At 46.4% G+C, this 26,923-nt stretch overlaps 1 protein-coding gene across 2 annotated transcripts in view; it reads right to left on the bottom strand.

The window, feature by feature from the left end:
- The window catches only part of CCDC125 (coiled-coil domain containing 125), a 1,024,365-nt gene that overhangs the window by 901,557 nt on the left and 95,885 nt on the right, over window positions 1–26,923 (bottom strand). The window lies entirely within an intron of this gene.

Genomic DNA, 26,923 nt, shown 5'->3' with positions numbered 1-26,923 from the left:
GGGGCGTCCTGAAAGGACTTTGACATCCTCCCGCAGTGAGACCGCTCATGGACCAACTGGTCTTAGGTGAGGCATGACCCGGCTCGGAACATGGGTCAGAGGCCTTGCCCGACTTGAGCCATGCCGCCAGCCTGCTATACCGTCTTTCTTTGTCTTCTTTGAGAAGCCCAGACATATCTCGCCACCCATCCTCGTTGTGTTCTGGGTGCAGGCAGTATAGACATTTTAGTTGTTTGTCCTCCGCAAAGACGTTCCGTAGCCAGCATTGGGTGCAGGGCCTGAAAAGGGTCCTTCCCTCCTTTTTCTCCTCGTCATGGCCAGAGAGCGCGAAGTAGGCCCAAGACGGCCTTCCAGAAACTTCGACGACTAACCGCCCTGGAGGGGTGCACAACTTCCCCGACAACGGATCCCCGTTGCCGGCCGATGGTGATAGGAGCACACAGCCTCTGATTATACAAAAATAGAATTTTCCACAAAGAAATTTGAAAAAAAGTACAAAATAGCTCAATAAGCAACCTGAGGACTCACTCACTGAAGCGTGCAGTAAAATTCTGTAGATGGCTGGCAGAGGCTTATGGAGAGGACTGCCATTAGATGGGGCAGTATGCCCGAGAGGACAGTGATTGGTTTAGGGGTGTAATACAGCTTTAAAGCGAAAGTGAAACTGTTTTTTTCTTTTACTGAGGATTCCCAGCCTGACAATGGCGAATATTCATGAGCATGTAAATCCATGCCAGACCGCATGCTGGAGAAATTCACAGACTCTCTTTATAACCTGTGCAAACTCCCCTTCTCCAGGTTTCAAGTTAAACTCAGTTCCAATGTTCAAGAAAAAGAAACAAGGCAATCTGGGTTTGCAACTAAGTTCCAATTCAGTTCTTGGCTATTTCACTTGTCAAAAGAAAGTTCTATTAACCAATGTTCAGCTAACAGAAAGATTTTCTTCTTCCTTGAATAATAATTTTCACTTCATCAAATAGCATCAATGATGTTCTGGGTCAGGATGCTTTGTCACAATTTATAAATGTCAAAGAAGAAATATAGCTCCTTGTCAGAATCAAAGAAACACAACTGCTGGTAAGGTTAAAGAAACACAGTTTGTTAGCTCTTCTCCTGTCTTTATAGAATTATGAATCACAATTTATATATTTGTCAGGATGACTTCATATCACCTCTGCTTTCAGCTGGATAACTCTCATACCAGGTTAACTTCTGCAAGGATTCACCATGCAGGTCTTCTCATCTGACCCATAGTGTTCCACATTCAACTGTGATTCTGAAGTTTGAAATCTACTGACAACTAAGAGTTTTACCACAGCTTCAATAGTTTGCAACATTGTAGCTTTTAACAATTTTCAGAAAATACAATATTCACATTACTGTTCCTTAACACCTTCATGTACGCAAGGCACTCTTCTTCTGAACATTCACTTTCCAGAAGGGCAGCCTATTTGCCATGTGAGAAACCTGAAGGTGTCTCACCCGAGAAACTTGAAGATGTCCCACCCGCTAGTCCCCGGGGATCTGTCATCCAGGTGGCCTGGACACAGCCATCGCTTTTGGATCCAGTTCCTGGGGGTGGACCAGTGTGGGACAACGGATGGTGAGACACAATATGCCCTTCCATGTAACACCTTTTCCCCATCCTACCAGGTAGGATAATTAGGAACTCAACCCACCCCCCTTTCCCGACACAAACACTTTCTCACAGACAGCTCACTATGAGAGAAAACAGACTAACACCCGAGCTGTATACCCGACATGTCCCAACACACATGCCTTCTATCACACTTCCTAACTCGGAGCAAGGCAAAGCACACGAGGAAGCACCAGTTCCAAGATGGCAGTTTAATACAAGGAGAATGACGAGCCTTCGAGAATAAGAAACATAAGACCTGGAATTGAAGTTGAAGAAACCTGCATTGTGTGTCGGAGTTACCCAGGGCTCTCCTGTGTCGGTAGGCAAGCTGGGCAGAAGAGTTTGCTGCTGTGGTACTGTCCTTGGCTCCTACAACAAAGCAGCGCCAGTGAAGTCAGCACAGCCGGTGAGTCGGCGAGACTGGTCTGTGTTAGTACCGAGGTTGCAAGCAGCAACATCGTAAGGAGAAATCTGAAGAGAACAATGTGTGAAACATATGCGACGAGAGACACAAGTATAATTGAACATCAAAGGAGAGACTTAACTTCTGAAGGTAAGATAGATACTGTATACAGAGTGGTCCGGCGCCACGTGGGTGCTCATTCGAAGGTCTCCGTTAGGTATGCAACTGAGATGTAGCAAATGTAAATTGTGAAATCAAAGTTGTCCTACAACGGGTCAAGCTAAACAACATGCACATTTGAACGTCTTCGATAGTTAATGCAAAATGAAATTGGTCTAAGCCCGGCTGAGGGAGAATAATTGTGTAAGAGGAAGGATCTGAGCCCGGCTGAGGGGGATCCGGGATGAACCGTGAGTCACCCAGGAAAGAATATTCTCTGAACATTGGAGAAGGGGATCTGAGCCCGGAAGAGGGGGATCCAAAGTAACGATCATTGTGTAAAAGGGATATGAGCCCGGCTGAGAGGGATCCAGGGTGAACAGTGAATCACCTGAATTAAGCATGTAAGAGGAAAGGAACTTTGTTTGTTTTGGTACATCAGGCCCTCTGAATCAAGAGACTTTGATGAGTAAAGGCACTTGGGCACAGAAGGCCCTGATGCTGGTAACGGAACTGTATCCTCGTGCCGTAGAAGCCAGAGAGTGTGCTATGCTCGAGTGAACCGCCTTGTCCGGTGCTGAAAACATGGGGAAGGGAGGCCAATGGCCTCAACATCCGGACCTGTCATTTTTGTGAAAACTTCTTTCTTTTTCATAAACACTACCCCATACTATTTGTATTTAGAGGTAAGGATTGGCAATAGTTTTATTTTAGTGTAGGCCCTTTTATTTTGACGAGACCCCACTAGGACTGCATTATTATTATTTGATGGTTGTAGCTTGCTCCCATCTGTAGATTTAGGATTAGATGGGCGTTTATCACCCCCTTGCTGAAGTTCAATAAACACCTTTGAACTGTAGTCACTTGTGTCTGTCTAACTGTTGATACCATGCCTTCCTTACATGTGGTGTCAGGAGTGGGATGTAACTCAATTGAAACAAATGTGGGCACCCTACAATTCCAGAAGCTTAGTCATAGAGCCTCAGACCCCTCTGTTCCCACGAAAGAATCAATAGGCTTTGATATCTGTATCAGCAGAGAGGCTACTATCCCTTCTGGGAAAAGAGGAATGATTTCCAGGTTTAGTTTTGATATGCCCTTCTGGGTGTTATATAAGATTGGCCCCAAAATCTGGCCTGGCCTGGAAGTTCGCTATAGACGTTCTAGCAGGCATCATCGATCTCAACGTCCGGGGAGACATAAAGGTTCTCCTATAAAATCATGGTGAAAACCCATTTGAAGTACATCGTGGGGACAAAATTGCACAAGGAATTCTTGAAAAGGCTCTATTTCCTCATTTTAAAAAGAGTAAACCAGAATAAACGGACATAGGTACCTTGGGCTTTGGGGAAGCTGATGAACCATCTACCACTGACGAGGAAAAGGGGAGAAGAGCTTACTATCTTTCCCGACCTGGCCTCCACCCAGTGAAATGACCCAGCCCTCGCTGGGGCTTTCTTACAAACAAAACCTGATGGACAGGCAGTAGAGAAGGGAAGTCCTTTTTCTTCTTAAAGCAAGGATTGCTATGTAAAAAAGAAACATCCACAGAAGGTCTAAGTAAAACTCAAGTTAGTAATCCCCAAAACCCACCGAACATCGTACTAGAGATTGCGCATTCCCATCTGACAGGGGCACACTTAGGACAATCCAAGATCCAGGCACACATCAGTGAGATGTTTTACTAGCTAGGTATCCATGTTGATATAAAATCCTTTATTCAGACATATGAAATATGTCATAAAACCAGTACCCGCATCCCTTTGCCTGCTCCTCTGAATCGTTTACCAATATTAGAAGTCCCTTTCTCAAGAATTGGGATGGACATCATTGCACTTTTAGAAATGTCTAGAGTGGGTAAGAAATATGTCCTCATCATTGTTGACTATGCGACCAGATATCTCGAGGAATTCCCTATGCGGAACAACACCACGTAGCAGATTCTAAAGCACATTCTACCTTATTTTTCCAGGGTTGGCTTTCCTAAGGAAATCCTGACGAATCAAGGATCCAATTTCATAAGGAAGTTCATGGGTGAAGTCAAGGAGCTGCTACATATCACCACCCTACGAACTTCAGTTTACCAACCTCAAACAGAAGGATTGGTAGAAAGATTCAACAAAACACTCAAAATGATCCTAGGAAACTTGGTAGATAAGGATGGAAAGGACTGGCACCATATGATCCCCTCGGCACTATTTGCAGTAAGGAAAACCCCAGAGGCATCCACTGAATTCTCTCCTTTTGAACTACTTTATGGTAGAGAGTTTAGCGATGTCCTGGACATGCTATGGGAGACCTGGGAAGAAAGAGAAGAGGCACCCATTTCCTTTTTGCAAACTGCTACCAGAATACGAGGGCATATGAGACTTGTTCGAGATCTAGTATATACTCATATGGAAAAGGCCCAAATCCAACAAAAGTCCACCTATGACAAAAAGGTAAACTTAGATCGTTTTCCGTAGGACAAAAAGTATTGGTCCTCTTGCCTACCTCCGAAAACAAACTTGTCTCCAAGTGGCATAGGCCATATGAAATAGTGGAACGAGCAGGAAACTGTACCTATAAGGTAGCACAACCTGACAGGAAATGCAAGACCCCTCTATATCACGGAAATCTCTTAAAAGAAAACCCATCTTCCACCAATGCCACAATACTATCCTGTTTGGTGCCAGAAGAAATAGATAACTTTGAATTAATTCCTCAAGAGCTATCTATCTAATCAACAACAAGAAGATTTGAAGGATTTAGTTAAATAATTTCCCGATAGAAACTAGGAAGTGTGAAAGGCAATTATCACTACATTAGAACACCCAAGGGAAAAGTGGTCCATCTGAAACCTCATAGACTCCCGGAAGCTCGTAAACAGATAAGTGGTTGAGGAAGTGAATAAAATGTTAACTGCGAATAGTATCAAACCCTCTTCAAGTCCATGGTCCTCCCCTAGCGTATTGGTCACCAACCCTGACCATTCCTGAAGGTTTTGCATAGACTTCCTCCAAGTCAATGCCATTTCTGATTTAGATGCCTTTACTATGCCACGCATCGACAATCTGATTGATAAACACGGAAACAACACTTTTCTATCAACCCTAGACTTAACAAAAGGGTACTGGCAAGCCCCAGGGTATGGACCTGATAAGGAAAAGACAGCTTAGTTGACGCCGATGGGACTGTTCCAGTTAAAAGTCCTCCCTTTTGGCTTACACAGGGCTACAGCCACTTTCCAATGACTTATGGACAAAATATTACAGCCCTACTCCGATTTCTGTGGAGCGTATATTGACGATATTGTTATTTATAGGAAAACCTGGGAAGACCAGCTTTTCCATCTCTTTACTATTATGAGAGCCCTCCGGGAAGTCGGCCTAACTGCCAATCCATCCAAATGCAGACTGGACCAGTCAGCTGTGAAATACCTCGACTTCATTGTAAGGAATGGTAGTGTCCAACCTCAACACGAGAAAGTGAAGGCCGCCCTAGATACCCCTACACCTAAAACTAAAAGAGATTTCAGAGCATTCCTAGTGTTAATCGGTTATTACCGTAGGCTTACCCCAAACTTCTCGGACAGAACAGCTAGATAAATTAAAGCACGCCGAACCCCAGAAAATTCAATGAACTGACAAGGATGATATATGATACAACAACCTAAAAATAACCCTGTGCCAGTAGATTTCTCAAAATAATTTCTATTACAGACGCCTCCCTTACTGAGCTAGGGGCAGTCTTGTCACAGTCTTGTCACAAATTTGCGACCGATTGGAACATCCCATCTTATTTACGAATTGCAAACTTTTCCCACGTGAAATAAAATTACTCTGTGCTGGAATTAGACGCTTTGCCATCCAATGGTCCATTATCCACCTTACATACTACCTTCACTTGTTTGGATTAGCCAGCTAAAAGATTCTAACCCTCGAGTCATGAAATGGTTCTTAGACCTGCAACCCTGCTGTTTCACTGTGGAGCACATAAAGGGCAAAGACTAAGGAAACGTGAATTTCCTCTCTCGGTTCCCTTGTGAAACAGATGCAGCTACATCGCATAGGGAAGGGTATGTGAGATACCGCAAGGTGTCTCGCCCACTAGTCCCTGGGGATCTGTCGTTTTGTAGTTATGTGTGAAGAATTCAGGGGAGTTGGTTTGTAATACCCCATGAAAAAGGGGAAAGGGTTGGTTTGGTTATTAGGGAAAGGGGGTACCATGTCTCTCCCAAGGGTATCCCACTCGCAGTCCCCACAACCCTCCACCCAGGTGATCCTCCTTCGCTTGCCACCCCCCAGGGTCAAGATCCAAAAGCGATGGCCTTTCCCTGGCCACCTGCGCAGAGGCTCCATGGGCAATAGGAGTGAGAACACCCTTGGGTTTCTCACAACACATAGGGATCCTCTGGGGCTATTCTGTCGGTACCTTAGACAGAGGATCTATGTATCAAGGTAAGTACACAAAATGTATCTGCCCTCCTTGTTGTATTGTACAGATACCCCAGCAAATCTCTTTGTCAGAGATCTCCTCAGTCGACTCCACATGTCGATCGCCTTCATGGAGGAAGGCATAGTAAGTTCGACTCCCGGTTTGTATCCGCTGAGAGAGGCAGTGCTTTTGCATGCACGCAACAAAGGGGGTGCCTGTACAATCATCTTTGTTACTTTATGGAGTAATGGTTGGGTCTGAGGAATCAGAGATTAGACATGGTGAATACTGATTGAATTTTTGCTTCGGCCTGCAGAATTGCGAGAGGTAACACCAGGCACCGTTGTCACGATTCTCTTAGAAGCAGTGGTTATTAAGAAGCACAGGGTAGCTCTTTCAGGCACTGATGAGGAAAGCAGAGAGTGGCGTACAGTCTTGTGCATCGATCCGACCTTATCGCTAAAGGTGGTGTACGACAAACAATTATTTGAGGAAGCCGAATGACACAGGAGAGATGGTTTTGGAGATTGGGGTGCCTTGCCAGGTAGCAATAAAGCAATAAAGTAAAAGGAAGTGCCACAGACCATGTTCATCGTTAGAAATACATTGCCATATCGGAAGGAAGATTTAAAGAAGGTGCCGGACCACCTGTGGACCAGCAATCTTCATGATGTGGGGCTGTTAAAGAGTGTTGGGGCAGTACGAATAAAATTGAAACCTGGTGCGATACTACCATGTGTTAAGCAGTACGACATGTCTAGAGAGGCTGATGAAGGGATTTACGAGACCATTATAGCATTGTTGAAGCAAGACAAAATACAACCTTCTGTGTTCCCATGCAACACAGCCATCTAATCTGTGAAGAAAGCGAAAGGGTCCAGTTGGAGGATGGTTCCGAAATTGCAGTCTCTGAATAACACTGACGAGGCAGAGTTTCCGGGTGTACCGAAGCTTGCTACCATTCTCTGTAATATCCCTACTGGGTTGACCTACTTCGAGAAAAATGCATTTTTTTAAATCATTCACATGGTCTTCTTACACCCCGATTCTCAGAACCTCATGGCGTTTTACGTATCGTGGTCAATGATTTGAGCACACAATATTGCCACAGGGGTACTGTGAATCTCTGAGTATTTTCACCAGTGTGGCTGAGTTGGATTTGGAGAGTTTACATATGTCCAGTACAATAATCTTTGGACGATGTACTAGTCTGTAGCACTTCAGAGTATTCAATAACACTTCACACCCTGCTTGCAGAGAAGTGGTACAAAGAGGACAAAGAAAAATTGTAATACTGCCACACAGAGGTAGTACGTTTGGGGCAAGTGATATCGTCTGCAGGAAGAAAGGTAATGTCTGAGAGAGCCACCACAGTTCAGAATACGCCCCAGCCAGTCACGGTGAAACAAATGTAGAAGTTCTTGTAACTATTGTAGATCATGGATTTTTGACTACTCTAGTTACACAAGGCCCTTACTGCAAGGACAAAAGGGAGCGCAGAGGGTGAAGGCTCAGATAGAATGGTCCGAAGAGTTGGTGACCTGCTTTCGGTAACTCAAGGCAGCGATCAGCATGCTCCATTCTTGTCGACCCCGAACTACAAGAAGCCATTTTATCTATTCTCGCATTAAGATTGGCAAGTGATGACAGTGGTCCTGGCCCAGAAAACATTATTAGGTCATAGACTATTGGCTTATTACAGTGGATTCCTAGACCAGTTAGGCAAGGTCATTTCCCATGTGAACAAGCTCTAGCGGCAGTGGCTTTTGCGATACAAAATTCTTTGACCATTACTAGGGGTTGTCCGGTGACATTGCATGTGGAGCATGCAGTCTTCACAATCTTGGAAAAGTACAAATCGACTGATGACTCAGAGAGTTTCGGGATATGAGGTTACTTTTATTAAATACTTCCATGCATCCAGTAAGATGTCACATAGTCAACCCAGTAACATTTGTAGCCAAGCCAGTGAAACCTGATGACATTACCCACAATAGTGTGACTTATGAGGAATAAGAGGAAGAGAGGATGAATGTTAGGGAGGATGCCTTGGAGGGAGGTGAGGTACTCTTTGTTGACGGGTCCTCAACAATCAAGCAGGATACTGGTGAGAGGCATACAGGTGCAGCTGTTGTGGTCCTTGTGGATGGGGAGTACCAGGTCAGGATGAAGAAACGGTTGCCTTCGCATTACTCCACGCAAACAGTGGAACTAGGGGCACTTATAGAGGCACTGGAAATAAGTCAGGGGAAGGCAGTTCCTATTCATTCTGACTGCATATGTAATCTCCACTGTACATCCAGGTTTGTCCAGATGGCAGAGAAGAGGGTGTAGGAGATCTAACCGGACACCGGTCCAGCATGCTGTGCTGTTATACAGATTCATTGAAGTGCTAAAACTGTTCACAGTGGTTGGAATAGTTAAGTGCTCTGCAAATACTAACTGTACTGACCCAATAGCACTTGAAAATGATACCACCAACCGACAGGCTAAAGACGCTGCATTTTTGCCATTTATAGATTCCCAGGAAATGGAAACTGTGTCCCAGCAGGTAGAGTTGCCAGCCCTGTACACTGCAGCCCCTTTGCTTCAGATTGTGAAAATCTAGTAGAGAGCACTAACGGATGAAAAGGAGCTATGGGCAAAGAAGGGATGTGCCCATTTGCCCACGGATTTGCTGTGGAGACAGGAGTTTACAGGGAATGTAGTGATGCCTGTAGAGCTGCTTCTTGTGGCACTAGAGTAACTACATTACTCGTTGGCCGTTGCACACTTCTCTGCGACAAATCGCAGCTCTAGGAGGAATGGTGACTGCCAAACCTCCAGGAACAGGTAAGTAAATTTGTAGGCAAATGTATAGTTTGTACAGAATGTAATGCTGGAAACAACACGACGACGGTAAGAGGAGTTTCAGCCCGGCTTTCTGAGCCATTTCGAGAGCACCATTTTGATTTTATAGATATGATTCAAAGATGTAACAATTTTCGATACCTTTTTGTTGTAGTTTGCCCAATTTCCCAATGGCTCGTGTTTGGTCCCTGCGTGCACCATGATGCTATGTGTGAGGCAGCCATGGTATCAAGAGGTAGACACAGACACAAGGAATCACGTTTGTAAAAGCTTTAATAACTTGAAAAGGGGTTAGAGACTTCCTAACTGGCCCTATTTCTAAAAATGGGAGTAGTCTAAACCATAAACTAAGTCAAAGGTAGTCCAATGTCTGTCAGTCAAAATAATAAGGATGTCTGTGTCAAACCTACGCTTGCCCTCACTTTCTTCTAGAACAATAATGTGTATGGGGTTGGATCAAAATGTAAATAGTGAGTCAAAATAATATCAGGATGGCACTGGAACTGTCCCACAGCTTCCTTCCCCAAGCTTGAGATATCTGGGATTCAACAATGTTTCGTGGGATCAAATAGTCCGTACAAAGTTCCTTTAGGTTTTTAAGGACTTTGTTTCTCCATAGACTTAGAGGCCCTTATTGTCACCGTCTCTCAAGAATTTTACAGTTCACAATTTGTTGCTTTCACAGGACTCTCTTGCTCTGGTTTCGTCAGGGCTTTCCTTCCCCTACAATTCCAACAACTTGACAGTTCAATACTTTCTCTTCACGTTCGATTCTCTTGTTTGAAACTGGGGTTCCCTTTCCCAACAGTTCATTCGAGAGCGCAGAGTTTTACTCAGCCCTGTGCGGGACCACTCTGATACCTTGGCTTTCATGGGATTGTGACCCTGGCACTCTAACTTATCACAGTTCACAAACCCGGTCATGCCCCAGGCACTCTTTAGCTTCTTCACTTTCGCAATTAGATTTTCTTGGGGTTTCAGCTCACTCTTGACATCTAGCGCAGTTTCCGTCTCATACTGTTATTTTGCTCCTACTTCGAGCTTTACACAGCTCCCCTGCACTTTCGAAGGGTGATTCAGTTTCAACAGAGTCTTTCGACAACGTGTAAGCTTACACGCGACCACTACGTTACTTTATTTCCTTAGCTTTCACAATTATAGTTTCCACATTCCAGTTCACAATGGATCACTCAAGCTTTCTCTTCAGTGCGTCTTTCATTCTACGCTTGTCCTTTCCTTGCAGCCCTCTCGCACTTTGCGTTGTTCACCAACTGGGCTCCCTTCCCACTTTGAACTCACTGGTTGTGATTTCTTCAGCGTAGCTTTTGCTGTTAGGTCGTTTCAAGGTCAGGGGCTCCTCACCTACCCCTGACACTCCTGGGCTACCTTGCTGGCATGAGCACCTTTTCAAGGATTTCAGCATACCACCAAATCCACTTCTGGCTCCTTGGAGACACAGCTCCCTCACCACACTTTCTCTAGCCTTCTCAAACCGCGGGCCCTCAGTATCTTGGTGCTCCATTCTCAGACAGCAGATATGTGGGTGCTCAGGCTTTCCCAATTGCTGGTTAGCTCGTTCTCCGAGTCAGATTTCTTCTCAGGCTCCAACTCTTTCTCCCTGTTTCTTGACGCTATTCCTTTTATACACCTGTGGAGTATTAACAGGTTTCAGGTGGATACAATATTCGCCCAGTTCCTGACTTCCCCTGACCTTGTTAGTGGGACATTCACAAAAATAGAGTGCTTCTGAATGCAGTTCCTTTGTGCTAACTGCACCGTGGTGTTTTGGACATGAAGAGTACAGGGGAAAATGGGTGTCTGGTGAACAGTTAGCCACATAGGCTGAAGGAATGTCGGGTAGGGGGGTTTCAAAATAGGCAGATACCATGTCTCACCTTTGGGAAATCCCTCCCCAAACCCAGAGGACCATCTATCCAGGTGATCCTTCCTCACTAGTATGCCCCCCCCAAGGTCGATCCAAAAGTGATGGTCCTCCTCTGGCCACCTGTTTAAAGGATCCCTGGGAGTGGGAAGGGGAACCTGTTAGGTTTTTCACATAAGTCTGCCGCAACATTTCTGGTGAGAGAGGCATTTCCACAGTGGGGAATTTGTGAGGTCCTGACGTCTGACAATGGGAACCACTTTTTGAATGCCTTGTTTTCGGAAATCACTTTGCTCTTGGGAATCAAGCACAGGCCAACGGTATCGTGGAGCGGTTGAATGGAGTTCTTAAAGTGTGCAAAGATTTACCTAAGATTGGGTTTATTGTTTGACGCTTGTCCTGTTTTATTTGAGAAATAGCCTGGGAAGGCCCACCACCTCAGTCCACACAGGATTGTGACTGGGCATAGGTTACACACACCACTCTCACCTGCACGCACAGCATCAGATGCACACAAGTTAGCAGAGATTCCTGGTGGGGAATTTAGGGAGTACCTGTGGGCTTTAACCAAGAGTGTCAGACTTATAGCTTCACAGGTTGTATCCTCTCACCAACAGTCTAAAAGGAGACAACGCCAAGGAATCCAAAAGGTCTACATCAGCCACAGTGGCTCACTAGGGACCTGGTTTTTCATCCGATCTTTCGTCAGACACTGGAGTGAGTGGTGTTTCCATGGGTCATATCAAGTGATTTTTGCGACTGCTGCTGCTGTGAAGGTGGAGGGCAACAAGAGCTGGATTCATATCAGTAATGTGCGAATGGATACCGGTGCCCCTCCACCGGCACAGGAGCTAGCGCAGTTAAGTATGCCCGAAGGATTCGCAGTTCGTTCCAGTAGAAAAGGGGGAGCTCACGAAAATCAGAGTTTGGTATTATAAAATACAGAAAAGAAAATGTGGATTTGAAATGTATATTAGAATGTTTGATTTTATGTTTTTATAATTTTTCTTGTTATTTGGTTCAGGTGTGGCAGACAATATGAATATGAATAGTTTTAACCTGTCTAGTATTGTATCATTTGATAAAAGATTATTCAGGTCATAGAGAAGCATTGATTCGGACCTCATGAGTGATTTTGACAATGAAAAGTCAGATCCAATAATGGATGCACATAGCTTTGCAGCAGATAACTTTTGGTACAAGCATATGAGGAGGGTGGGGAGAGATAGAGAGATCTGTAGGATCTTGCTATATCTATATCTGCTCTCTTATCCCCCATGCTTCTGGTATCCCTAGATTAGTTATTCAGAATGAGGTAGAGTTAGCAGAAGCACTATGTCTGGTGCATCTAACCTTGTGCGGGGTCCTAGGGTAGTTCCAATGGCAATTAGTTACAGTGTCCATTATTTTTCTTTTTTTATTGGCATTTAAACAACACAAACAAATTAACATCCAGAACAGGGGCAATACGCCCAGGCCGCGCCCTCCCCCCCAACCAATACAACTCAGTGTGATTATAGGACGTGAATGTAAGAGAATACCTAGGTCAACACAGCATAATCAACAATCCTGGAAAACTGTTTAGCACCCATGTTGATGTACTCTGGCCTTATAACGAGTAGGCAACCAACTGGAACATATAGCATTTGTTGGGCTTCATCCTGAGCATCATAAGGGCCCAGTGCAATATATGCCGAGAGACAAAAGAAAGGAGAAAAGAGAGAAAAGAAACAAAAAGAGAGAAGAGGACATCATAACACCAGTGGGCTACATCACAACCAGTTGTTCCTCCCGGCCTGGGCCCAAGTATGGGGTACACACTGTGGGTTGGCGAGGACAGGGAGGCCTCTGCCCTCTCTAAGATGTATGATCTCAAAGGGGCCCAACTATCCTGGGGTCTACCACTGAGTGGGAGCATCTGGGTGTATTGTGTTTCCCTTATCTCACACATTGCCATGTTATTAAGCCATCCGTGGAAGTTCGGAGCCCTGTTTGCTCCCCATGTTGTAGCAATGAGTGATCTCGCCACTATGGAAGCCATTCCCACTAAGCGTTTCACAGTCCGCGGGCCCTCCTCTACCAGAGCTAGCCACCATAGTTCCGGAGAGTGCTGCATAGGAGTGCCCAGCATCTTGGATACCGCTTCTTCAACTTTATTCCAGAGAGTCTGCACATGAGTACAGGACCATGCCACATGATAGAAATCTGCTGGGATTTGGCCACATCTTTTGCAACTCTGCGACCGATCGGGGTAGAAATTGTGCAGGCGGGTGTCATGATTCCTGCCCCTCATGTCCCCAGTCCTCCAAGATATCAGGCTGGAGCCAGGCCACGATCACCTACATGGCCTCAAGGGCCTCTCCATCCCTCCAAAGACCCACTTGGAGTCAGACTTGGTGCTTGTGGCACCAGACTCACTCACTCCCATAGGATAACATTGGGGATTGGACTTGTAGTGCATTGATGGGGACAAGATGGATTCCCCCACATATTTCGGTCCCCAGAACTGCATGTGCAGTCTAGTCTTTTGGGTGTGGTTCAGCCCAGAGACACCTGGGATACCCAGAGACTATTTAAGCCACGCCCAGGCTGAGAAACATGCTTTGTGTTTCTGCACCTGCAGCGTGACACTCACCGTGTTCAGATCGGTTTCCAGTAGGCCTGCATCTTTCTTCTGCGCTCAGCTCCTGCAAGAACAAGAACACCGTTAGGAACACCCTTACCTTGCGGCGCTTCTGCCCATCATTCATCACTCCTTCTGTTCTGTGGGCATCTTCGGCGGTGTCATTCCCACCCTGGCACGCCGCTTGCTAAGGAAAAGGGAAAAGAACAAAAAAAAGGTATTAGTAAGCATTCAGCAAATCTTCGCTTATTTTTAAAGACTGTACAAGCTTCAAACGCTTACCTGAATCCCAGTCGCTCTAGGGGAACTCTGTCTCTGGAACTTCTCATCCATCTGCAAGAGGGAAAAGACACTCCAGGTTAGCGTGGAAACATCTAGAGGCGCCGCATCCCGCGCTTACTCACAGCATTTCTTCTTCATAACCAGCATCCACGCTGAAAACGTCGCGGCACCTAAAAGACACAGAAAAAGAACTCCGTTCAATACAAATACGAAAGGGTCACATTGCGTATCGCGCTCTCACTCACCTTCAGCGCTACTCATCTCAGCAGCACGTCGCCATCCCCGGACGCCGGCCATCATCTATGGAAGGAAAGGAACGAAGTTAGAGAACTGTTCAAAAGACTCATTATACTTACCTGTCGGACTCTTGCCAGTGACGTAAGTAGGCAGCAATGAGCCTGCATCAATCGTTGCGCCCCTGCGCTGAAAGCAGGATGGAGAGCACACTTTCCAAGAAAACAAGGTGAGCTGTGGATCAAAGGGAAGGGTTGGATCCTGGGGAAGAAGGGGTTCAAGCACACAGAGACAATACAGAGTTAAACTCTACCAGTCCTGTGTTTCAGGCCCAGTCTCCAGTCGAGTAGACTCCAGGGAAGGGTTCGAGGACGTAAGAGGTCAGAACAGGCTGAGTGACATCCCCGTGGATACCAGGTGAGCGTTACAGCAGGATGGAGAGTAATACATCTGGTGTAAGAATTTAAAGTGTATCAGACGGGAACGGTTGTTTATCGATATGGTTCTAGTTTGCGAGCATACTATGTCCCATTGTGCCCTGGTCAGTATCTTCCCCAAATTGTCTTCCCATGTATCCCAATAGGAGTTTGACTGAGTGGGTCTGTGAGATCGGACTATTTTGTATAAAGAGGAGACCAGCTTAATTGTAGTTGGGGAGAAGTGACATACACTATTATAGGGGAGAGCATAGGAGCATTTGGGAAGTCCCGCCATGTAGATCGTATAACCTCACGCAGCCGGAAGTAAAGGAAATGGTGATAGGATTCCAATCTCCCCTTTCCCCGAGTTCCGGCCAGGATATAAACTTGCCGCCCCGGGCCACGTCTCCTAGGGTATGAATATTTACTTTTGGAAAGTGTTGTCCGAACTTTCTTCATGAGTGATTGGAATGCCCGTGACGCGATAGCCAAAAGGGGAGAGTACCACTGCTTCAATCCCACCCAGTGTGCCAACCGGTCCCACGCCTTGAGAATAACTTCCAGAGGTTGTACCTCAGATCTAGCCTGCTTCTCCTGAGGGCCAAATAGCAGCCCCCTCATGTCATTGGGTTGTAAGGTTGTAACGTCTCCTTTTCCAAGAGGGTATGCGGAAGGTCGCCCGTGGTGGTCCACCATCATATAGAGTATTGCCGCCCCAGCGCTATGAGAAAATACAGAAATAAGTCTGGTATGTCCAGCCCCCTTTGCGAGTAAGGTCGGCACATTATGTCAACTGATACCCGAAGCTTGGCCGCCGGCCCAAATCAGTCTGTTCAACATGCCCTTGAGTCACACCCAGTATCCCGGAGGAGGCCATATCGGCACATTGTAAAAAATATATAAAAAGTTGGGTAGGATCCCCATCCTTTAATAGCGAGATCCTGGCTGCTTGAGACACGGGCAAGCGTATCCACGCATCCACTTTGTGTTCCAGGCTCTTCAGCGCAGCCATATAATTATCCTTATACAATACCCCTGGGGTTGTGGATACCCGTATGCCCAGGTAACTAATTCCCAGAGGGCGCCAACCAAAAGCTCCCCCAACATCATGTTGGGCTACACAGGGGATTAAGGGGAGTACTTCCGATTTAGATCAGTTGATCCGCAAGCCCGGGAGATCGCCGAAATCGGTGATCTCTTCCGCCATGGGATGCAAATTCGTTTTTGGGTTTTAACATATAACATATCATCCGCATATAAGTATACAATGGAATTATTATAAGGATACAATGGAATTATAAGAGTGTATCCTAGCCGCTATGTGTGTGTTGTATTCGAGTAGCACGCATGCCAGAGATTCGATTGCCAGAGCAAACAGTGTAGGAAAGAAGGGTCAGCCCTGTCAAGTTCCACGCAACGAATAGATCACCTCTGATTGTAACCGATTGATGTATACTATGGCCTTAGGGGCCGTGTATAGAAGGTGTGTCCACTGTTGACAGGTGGTGCCCAAGATCACACAGTGGAGGACCTTGAACAGGAACGCCATTCGACGAAAAAAGCCTTTTCGGCGTCCAATGCGGCTACCACAATCAGGATTTCCGGGTTCATATTGTGCATCAACGTAGACAGTCTATGGAGATTATTTTGGGTGGAGCGTCCTGGAATAAATCCTGCTTGGTCAGGGGGGAGACCAGGCTGCGCATATAGGGGAGAAGCCTATCAGCCAGGAGCTTCGCCAGGATCTTATTATCGGTGTTTATTAAAGAGGGGGGCCAAAAGGAGGAACATTTACACTGGTCTTTTTCCTGTATTAATAGTACCGTCACCATTGCAGTCGTAGTGGAGTCTGGGAGGGAGCCAGCAGACATGGCCGCTTCATATGTATCCCGTAAATGGGGGTTTAACAGGTCAGGGTATGCCTTATACAGCTCAGCAGTGATCCCGTCAATACTTGGCCTTATCATTGGGGAGAGAGCGGATCAGTTTAAGAAACTCTTCATCAGAGGGCGGGTTGTTCAGCAGTGCACCTTGCACAGGGTCTAGCCACCCCAAAGCTACTCTGTCTAAGTACTGTGTAATTGCATTGTGTCCTGCAGTGGTTTGGGTGGTGTATAGGTGTGCGTACAATTCTCTGAAGATCTCGTTAATCCTCCCGTTATCCGTAGTAATTCCCCCGTTGCCCTCCTCGACCTCGACTATAATGTCCACTTGCCGCTCCGGCTCCTGTTTAATGGCCCAGGCTAGCGTCCGACTAAGGCGGTCTCCCTCCCTGTATGCCACAGTTATTATTCGGTCTCCTAGGTAGCACTGCTCCCTGGTCATCAGAGTTTGCATTGCCTCCCGTTTTTCCCGCAGTCGGGCCTGAATATCCGAAGAGTCTTGGAGACCTTGATGGGTCTCTAGGCTCTTAATTTCTCATTCCGCAGTAGAAATGGACCTGCGATTACACTTCGGAACCCCCTCTTCTTTGGACATACCACAGCCCCGAATGTATCCCTTAAAGGTTTCCCAGACCAGCCTGGGGTCCGGGACTGAACCCACGTTTGTTTTAAAGAATGAACATTGAAAGAACGTTGAAATATCCTGGCCGATCTCATCACGGAAGACAGCACAGCTGCCTAGGGGGGCAGATAGGGCCCGCAAACTTTACCAACACTGGGGAGTGGTCGGATGAGGTCCAAGATAGGATCTGTGCTCGTTGGGTTGCACGGGCCAACTCTGGAGACAGTAGGACATAATCGATTCTGGATGGAGATGGGAACCGCTAAAGGGCTCAAAAGTGGATAAATACAAGGATTCAATCTGTACAGTGTATGCGGGTGGGAAAAAACTATGATGGTCAGAGAATGAAGTAACCATCCTTGACCGTTTATTAGAGAAAGGCCACCATGACTACACTGTGTTGTTAAGAAATTATATGAAGGAACATCCAGACCTAATACAAGTGCCCCGAAAACAAGGCACCAAATCGAAGCAACTATCACTACATCCTCATCTTTTTGATAAAGATGTAAAAGAAATGAAAACAAGACTCCGCTTTGATCTTAGAGCAGCCCGTAATGAACCTCTCCTGATCAGGAAAACGCTGACCTCGAGATTGAAAACAGGGTATAGAAATTGGGTCAGAAGACACTGAGTGATCCTGTATCAGGTGGATGGGGCTAGTATGCTGGAAACCTTAGCGAGCAAGAACATAGCGAAAATGTAGTCAACTATAAATCATGCAACCACAGGTTCCCAGTTAAGCCTACAGGTGACTGTAGTGTCCACTCAGAAATGGATTGATTATTTTTCCCATCTTTATGCCTGCCCCTCCCGTACGACCATTAGCAAAGTTACTAGGCCCTTGGTGCCCTTTCATTTGACATTTGAATTGGACGACATTATATATCTAATTGTTACTGCCTCTAACTCAAAAACTTGTGGTCCGGATGGTCTGTCAAACTTAGAGTTAAAAAAATTCCCTAAAGTTTGGGCGACGGTCCTTTATAAAATCTTTAAGGCAATAAATGCATCTCAAGCCTCCCAAGCTCGTGGACGCAAGCTATTACTATACCCATTCATAAAAAGGGGGACAGATTGGAACTGAGCAGCTCTAAAGCCAATCTCGCTGCTCGATGTGCCAGGAAAATTATATTGTCGGCTAATTCTAAAAGAACTACAAGCTTGGGCGACATCTAAAAAATGGGTTGATCCATTACAATCCGGTTTTGTAAAGGGCTTAGGAACAATTCCTAACATAATGATACTCAATCTGCTCCAGGCACAGCAGCTAGAGAGATCTCAACCCCCATACATGGGCTTTATAGACTTCAAAGCAGCATTTGATTCTGTTGATCGCGATCTGCTGTTTAAGAAACTGAAAGCGTATGAGTGCCCTACCTCCCTACTGTCCCTGACCATTTTGTTCCACTTTAATACATCGATGCGGGTTTGCATTAGCTTAGATGGGAAGCTGTCACCGGAAATTGAAACACTATGTGGCTTGAAACAGGGTTGTGCGCTGGTCGCGTTTTTGTTTAACTTTTTTATTTTAGATCTTGGGAATGAATTTCTACATTGTAATGGTGACCCTCCTAGACTTGGGGCACAGCAGATCCCGTATCTGTTATACGCAGACAACCTGGTCCTATTGTCACAGACTCCACAAGGTCTCCAGCGGCTGCTTGTAAGGCTAGGGAATATGCCTGTGAAAACAGATTGGTTATTAATGTTAGTAAATCACATGTAATTCCCTGTTTCCCCAAGTTGGGAAGCAAAAGGAGGCCCCCCCTTACACATCCATGGTCGATACAAGACATCAAGTTGGAAAAGGTGTCTGAATACAAATATTTGGGGATAGAAATTTCAAACAGGCAATCTAAGGATGACCTGGGAGCATTGGTTCAGAGTGAACTACTCCAAATGACCTCACAGTCTAGAATTATTATTTAAAAAATTGGCAAATTCTCTTTGAAACATGCAGTAGACTTTTATAAAATGAAAGTCGTTCTGATTTTATTGTATGATGTTGAGAGCATGGTGTTAGACAAAGGTTGCCCAGGGAAGGCCTTAGAGGCCAAGTATTGGAAGGCAATCCTAGGCTTACCTAAAGCGATCCCGATCGCAATGGTGCATTATGAGTTGGGGTTAGTGTCCTGTATGCACAGGCAAGGTGGAGACAGTGTGCCCTGCTACAGAAGTGCCTGTTGGGTATAAATAGTAGGAAAATTCTGGAAGTTTTGGCCTCTGCCTTGTTAAAATCATGCAATACATATCCAATGAAATGGCTGAAGTGTGTATTTAGCCATATGATTGATGCAAATGTAACGATAGAGCTATTACTCCAGAACCCTGACCGCGCTAAAGTAAAGATCTATTGCGCTGATTGGGCGGGGACTTTAGCTAAGTGCTCACACTATAAAGACTTTAATGTTTGGGTCTTTGGTATCAAGCCTTATGGTATCATTGCTCAGTACCTATTGAAATTCCCTTCTCCAGCTATACGATCCGAATTCCAAAGGTTTAGATTTAATCTATGGGGTACGTGAGATGTATTATCTAGACCGAACTTGATCCCTCAGGAACAAAACTATTGCAGATATTGCACTGACGTTCAGCAAAACGAAACTCTGCAACATCTGCTAGTAGACTGTCCGTCACTAATGTTGGTGCGAGAGAGATGCTTTCAGAATATTATCACCTTCCACACTCGCACTTCGAGTGACTATAAATGGCAAATTATATTTTCGACCTCAAGAGAAAAAGTACAGATCGCTATTGTCCAATATTTAAGAATGGTTCTGCCTGTTGTGGCCGCCTCAAATTAGGGTACCTAAGCCGGCAATCATTAGGTGACTCAAATTGCTGTTCCGGTCACAATTTATGTATGGGGTCCTACTGGATTGTGAAGTCAGTTTGGTATTTTTATCTCTTGATATTCTGTTCAAAATTATCTGGAAGGTACTTGAATTGTAAAGTACTTTGTTTTTACCCGATGTTTCTGTTTAATCTGTGTATCTTTTGTACCCATGATATTTTATTCCTTTTTTTAAATTCTTTTTGTGTATGATTTTGTTCTACTGTGTATTCCTGTAAATATTTGAAAAGTTGTGTATCAACTAAATCAAATTAAAAATAAAAATAAAAAGTGAATTCCCGGTCAGTGGGGTGAAGGAGATGCCAGGTGTCAACAAGGCTGTGATACGCTGCAATGGCTGCCCATGTTTGGGCTGCCCTTGTGAGGGTATGGTCTGAGTGGATGAGGATCTGTCCAAATCTAGTGAGAGGACCACATTGAAATCCCCAGCCACACCACTTCGTAGCTCGAGAGCGTGCGTAGATGGTCTGCGCAACCTTGAAAGAAGTCTGGGCAATCAAAATTAGGGCCATATATATTGATGAAGAGAACACACCAATCCTGCAATTTCCCCAGCCACCAGGAGATACCGACCGTCTGTATCCCTGATCTGATTGTGGAGTTTGAACTCCAGGGAGCGATGGATATATATGGCAACCCCCCGGGATTGTGTGGTATATGAGGAGGCGTATCTGTGAATACCCCAGCCTGCAAGGTTGGGGTGCTTACACCCTTTCCCCAAGTGGGTTTCCTGTAAGTATAGAACTTAAACTTGTGGTTCCTAACGTAATTTGAGATCAGGTATGCCTTTTTTCCATTAGTGAACCCCCATATGTTCCACGTTAACAATGTGGCATCACCGCCCTCATGTCTTTCCCCTCCTTGTGTGCCCATCATAATTTATCTCGGGTATATCCGGAAACAAGATGAAGCATTCTTGTTGCTCAAGTTTGAATTAAAAACCCAGCCCGTCTCGACCCATTGGTGTTCTGTGTGCCCTGGAAAGGTTACTACACCTTGTCCTCCTGTTTTCCCATCAGTTCTACCCTCCCCCCACATCCTCAAATCCAAGTAAACACAACTTAACTAGAACAACCCCCCCTATTCCCTCCCCCTCCCATGCCAGAAACAAAAACATACCAGCCTCCCAAATCCACCCCCACCCCTACCATTACAATTAAATACCCCAAACTTTGCATTCTCTGCCACTGGGCGCAGGGGACTGCCAGCCGCTGAATAGACTCCTTGTGATGGAAGGCTTAGAACCATATTTGATTCTAAGTGATCCGGCCGCGGCAGATTTTTCCGTGGCCAGAAAGTTTGCATGAGAAATGTGCGAACTACCAAAAGTTTGCACTTTCTCATGCGAACACACTTACATACCCACACATCCAACCACACCACACCTTTTACACACCCCCCACCCACACCCTCACCCACAACAAACAAACCCCACTTACCTTGTCTTCACGCTGGTTACCTGCGGCGCCAGTTCCCTTTCACTTCCGTGATCGGGAACCAGCACTGCAGGGTCCTTTTCTTTTTTTTTTTTAACGCGGGCTGCAGGGGTTTACCCCATAACCCCCCGCGCACTATACTGTATGGTATAGTGAGCGGGGTGTTGCGGAGGACACCTCCACATCCCCCGTTTTTTTTTCCAGGAGTGCTGCGGGGCTGTCCACCGCAACACCCCGCTCACTATACCACATAGTATAGTGAGCGGGATGTTGTGGGGGGACACCCCCGCAACCCCTGCATTCTTTTTTTTATTTTACTTTCCATAAAGGTTCGCATGGGCAAAAAATGCTAAGACCAAAGGTGCAAACATTTGGTGTTCGAACCTTAGGTGGTGAAATATTTTGGACTTTTTGCCCATGCAAACCTTTATACTCAGTAAAAATGTACAAAACCCCATATTTGTTTTATTATAACTAGTTGCTAGCAAACGGCACATTTCGGGCCTCACCATGGGAGACCTCTCAGACAGCCCACATCTGGTTAACTCATAATATTGCTTGCGTGTTAGTGTTCATAGACAGTCATGGGGACCCGTGGGGTTGCCCTTGGATCCGGGAGATCCATAGCAAAGCGCTCTGCCACCTCCGGAGATGTAAAGAAGGCGACCTGGCCCTCGTGCATCATAGAGTACCGTATCTCTTTCCTTCTTAGGATGTTCTTCACCGTCTGGAAAGTCTTTATCTGGTCTTTTACTTGTTGATTAAAGTCCGGTAACAGGCGAATTGTCACCGATACCCACTGCAACACCTTCTTTTCTCTAGCTGCCCGGAGCAGTATGTCCATGTTGTGATAGTTCAAGATCCGAGCTACAATTACTCTCTCTGGGGCCCCTGAGGGGGTCTGGAAGTAAGGGATCAGTGTGCCACTTCTATCATGAACATGTTTGTGACCGGGGGGTTCTCCAGGACCTCCATCAGCAGTTTTTCCACGAACAGCTCCATGTTGTCTATGGGTGTGGTCTCAGCAACCCCAGTTACCCGAATATTATTTCTTCTAGATCTCCCCTCGAGGTCATAATTCTTGGCCACTACCTTCTTAATTGTTTGCTACAGTGTGGCTAACTCGCACTGCAGGGTCGCCACCTTATCCTCTCCCCCGGCCAATCCTTTTTTCGCCCTCCGACATCCGACCACAGAGCTTGCCAATGTGGACTGCAGATACATCCACCTTACAGGTTAGGGTGTCAATTTTTGCCCTGAGGCTATCTGTACTGTTTTTGAATGCCAATGATGTCTGATTTAGGGTGGAGGCATCTAGGAGAGATGGACTTGACATTTCCGTTGGTGTGGTAGAGGTTTGGTCAGTCTTGGCATACTGGTCCATCTTGGTCTCCTTCTGGGGGTTACCCATGCTGGAATGACACAAATTGGCACCCCGTGGACCCTGTCACGCCCCCCGGGCCTGCAGTTCCACCTGACACTTCTTCCACGTCCCTTGGGCTCTGTACATTCACAACCACAGGTGTCTTTGGCGGGGATAACGGACATCCACCATGTTTTTGGGGCTGGACACTAGCCAGTGAGTGCCCCCGAGGATCCACAGGGGGCCCCCGAGCTCGAAGTATGACTCGGTGTATGTATATTTGCTGGCCCTCAGGGTCCTTGCTCCGTATGGTGCCCAGCCGAGGAAGTGAGGGTCTCCACCAGGCATGGGTGAAGTTAGCTGTATGATCTGGCAGTGCACAAAGCTGGAGGGCGGTGAGGAGTGGCGACGCCTCAGGCTTCCGGCACTTGTTACAAAATTAACATTCACCCATGGCAGGGGATGCCTCTACAAGGAGGGAAGCAATATAATATTGAAATGGTACGACAAGGGATGGCCCTGGGCCCGGAGTTGGCTCGTTTCCAAATCTCTTTTCCCCAGGTCAGGCCGGGTAGTAAGTCCGCCAGCACTCGCCCAATTGTAGGGGGTTGTCCTTCTATGAGCACGACCTGCCCCAGGGGGTGATGGTTTGCAGCCCCCCAGGTTTTCGCCCCAAACCTCACCACAGTGTTCAGCAGGGTCGCCCACTCGGAAGGACGACTGCAAGGCTCCCACAGTAAGGGAGTCAGGCGTGGGGGGCGTCCTCACAACCACAAGCTGAGGATCTGTGTCCGCTAATCTGCGCACTCAACGGGTGCCCATATGGTCGCTGGTGCAGGTGTCGATGGCTCATTCCGGCAAATATGCTGAGGGTAAATCCCCAGATCTTGGGGGTGCATGGACCCCGCCAACGGCACCAATCAGGTCTCCCTCACCTCACCGGATCAGTGGTGGGGCCCTCAGCCACTCGTGTCGAGGTTTGTTCCAACAGAGGGGGCAGCCTGGGGGGAGAGGTCCACCAACTCCCTGGGGTCGCTTCCCAGCAAGGCCCCCGCCGGGGGCACATCGGTTGGGGAAGTATCTAGGCCCAGGTTGCAGAGTTACCGGAGCTGGTCCCCGCAGGGGGTGGTTCACTCCTGCGCCGTATGGATCATGCCTTGTCTTCACATGGTCGTCCCCCAGGGCTCATGGCCAGTGCAGCACCAGACACCAGAGTGCTGCGGATGTGCCTCGGGCTGGGGAGGAGCAGAGTGTCCGGCCACAAGCCGCTTCAAGTAGTCCAGTGTTGTGCCCTGTAGGCTCTGCAGTGCCAGAGGCCACCGCAATGCCCGGCTGCCGTCCCTCAGCACAAAGCTCTCGCAGTCTGAAAATTGCTCAACACGGGGGCATTGAGCTGATGATTGTTATGCCCTACTTTTAACATCAATGTGTAAATCTTAAGCAGAATAAACAAAGAAGGATGTGCCAGCCTTCTTCGGAGCACTTTCAGACAGCGGCCATTACTCAGCCGCACAACAGCGCTCCCCCACAGCGTCCATTCTACCTGTTGATGAGGAATGTTCAATCACAGATTGTAAAGAGCAGAAGAATATATGCTGTACGCAAAGAGTCTAGTTGAATTTAAAAGGGGCCATCATTGTGAATAATCGATGTGAGCAAGTGGTGAAGAGTTGTAGAGCTGGAGGGATGAGGGGATTCTCAGAAGAAGGGGGCACAGATTAACCAAGAGTGTGGCAATGTCTGGAAAAAGTATCTACAATATCTGGCAAGGCTCAAGGAGCAAGAGACCCTGTTAAGATCCACTTACACATTTTTCTCTCCGTTTTTAGGGCAATGGCACGATGCCTATTGGCACAAATGGGAACTCCATCTGCACGCTTCGCATCGCTCATCTGGCTGGAGGTACATCTGCAGTGCTTGACATGTTTTGGTCTTGTAGACAATTTTCTTATAGACAATCAACTTCAGCCTGGCGAGGTATGTGTAGTCTCACTATGCTGCATGTGCCCGTTCTCGTTATCACTCAGGAACATTTGGTGCTTGCCTGCCTGATGCCCAAAGTCACATATGTGCCCCCTTTTTTATCCCACGTGCCCATTGCGTCCCCTGTGTCATCATATATGGAAAGATACATTACTTTGCCTGGAACCATTGAGACAGAGCAGACTCTCTAATTACATATTCACAACATCTACAATGCTCTGATGGACATTCCTGAGCAGTACCGGATGTTCAGTCGAACGGAGAGGTTCTTTTCTTCTCTCATGGCACCTGGTATTCAGGCTATTACGAAGGCAAAGTTCCTCTAGGTCAGTCGCTATGAACTCTTGTTGTTTGTGAATTCCTCTGAGTCAGCTTTTAGTGCAAATCAAAGAAGAACTGTGGTCCCTGAGGCTCATCGCCTTGCAAAATAGGTACATCCTTGACCTCCTAACAGCTATGGAAGGAGGAGTGTGTCAGAAAATTGGGAGCTTGTGTTGCACTTTTGTGCCTCCTAAATATTCGATGAATGGAACTTTGACTCAGACAATTTTCGCATTGCACAAGCTTAGGGTGGTCATGGAGAACGAAGCAGGAATCACAAATAACCCTTGGTTGGACTCTTTTTTTCTTGGGTACCTTCTTGGATGAGCTTAGCATTCTAGATCTTAATGCTCATTTTTGTCTTTTTCCTCATCTTTTGTTCTTGCCAGATGCTCTTACGATGCTGTCCTACTAAGATTCTGAAAGCAGCTGCCACGATGACTGTGACCCTGTCCAAGGCTAGAACCACTACCATTTCATATCATATGTGTGTACTCAGACTAAAGCTCTCTTGTGTCCTCCACCAAATTGGGATGATTGTGTGGAGCAGCCGGTAGATTGCGGAAATGGTGGGGGACAATTTGGGATTGTCCAGCGGAGGAGTATGCCCACAGTGGGACTGGTGTGAGAAATGGTTGAAGGGTTTTATTTCCCCAAGAAGATGGGTTTAAATAACCAAAAACTAGTCTATTAGTTAATGTATTAACTAAAGAGGGCAAATGCTGGTGTAGTCGATAAAGGTCCCAATGGTAAAGAGGGGTTTGCGTTGTGCACGCCATATTGGTGACCGGAGTGACTGCAATGTTGCGATTTAGCATCTATCTAGTGTAGTTCAAGAGAATGGGATAAGTGTTACAATTAGTGTTACTTTGTGTTGATATATTTTAGATTCACACGCGCGCAGCAACATAATGTCAAATTTGACAACAAAATATAAAAACAATGTAGATGTGCAGCATGCCACATAGCACCTAAAAGGTATGCCGCAAGTCCTCTCATAGCAAGGGATTATGCAGGCCCAGAAACCTGAGGTGGCGAGATAAACTCTGTGTGACCAGGAAAGCTGTTTGAGCAAGGTTGCAGACTGAGGGATAGCAGCGAGCAGCTGTGAAAATATGAAATGGTCAGCTATGGTCAGGGTCTGGTTTTTACGACTTGGTACTATTGTGGAGAGGAGATGTTATCTTTTTAAGTACATGGTCCAGAGGAGTCAGGAGGCACCTGGTAGGGTCAGTTCGGGTCCAGGTAATTAACCTGGTGTGAAGGGATGCTTAAGGAAAGAGTTGACAAATGTGTCACGCTCACCTGGTCTCCACGGGGGCGTGCTCATGTGCGTAGGGTGTTGTCTGTCCTGATGCTGCTCTGCTTGGCTGGAGATGCTAGCTTGCGTCTCCCCTTAGTCCTTGCTTCAGGGGATGTTAGCCTGCAAGTCGAAACTAGATATTAGCTAACGAAGAGAGCTGGTCAGTCGTTTTACCGCCTTCCGATCTTTCCTTCACTACTTCTGGCTCACCTCTATTTTTAATGGGTGAGCTCTCCGTCCTGCACACT

The sequence above is a fragment of the Ambystoma mexicanum genome, chromosome 6p (assembly GCF_040938575.1).
Source record: "Ambystoma mexicanum isolate Mex_15411 chromosome 6p, UKY_AmexF1_1, whole genome shotgun sequence".
Classification (NCBI taxonomy): domain Eukaryota; kingdom Metazoa; phylum Chordata; class Amphibia; order Caudata; family Ambystomatidae; genus Ambystoma; species Ambystoma mexicanum.
Note: the sequence above shows the minus strand (reverse complement) of the source record. Positions and strands in the feature narration are given on the sequence as shown.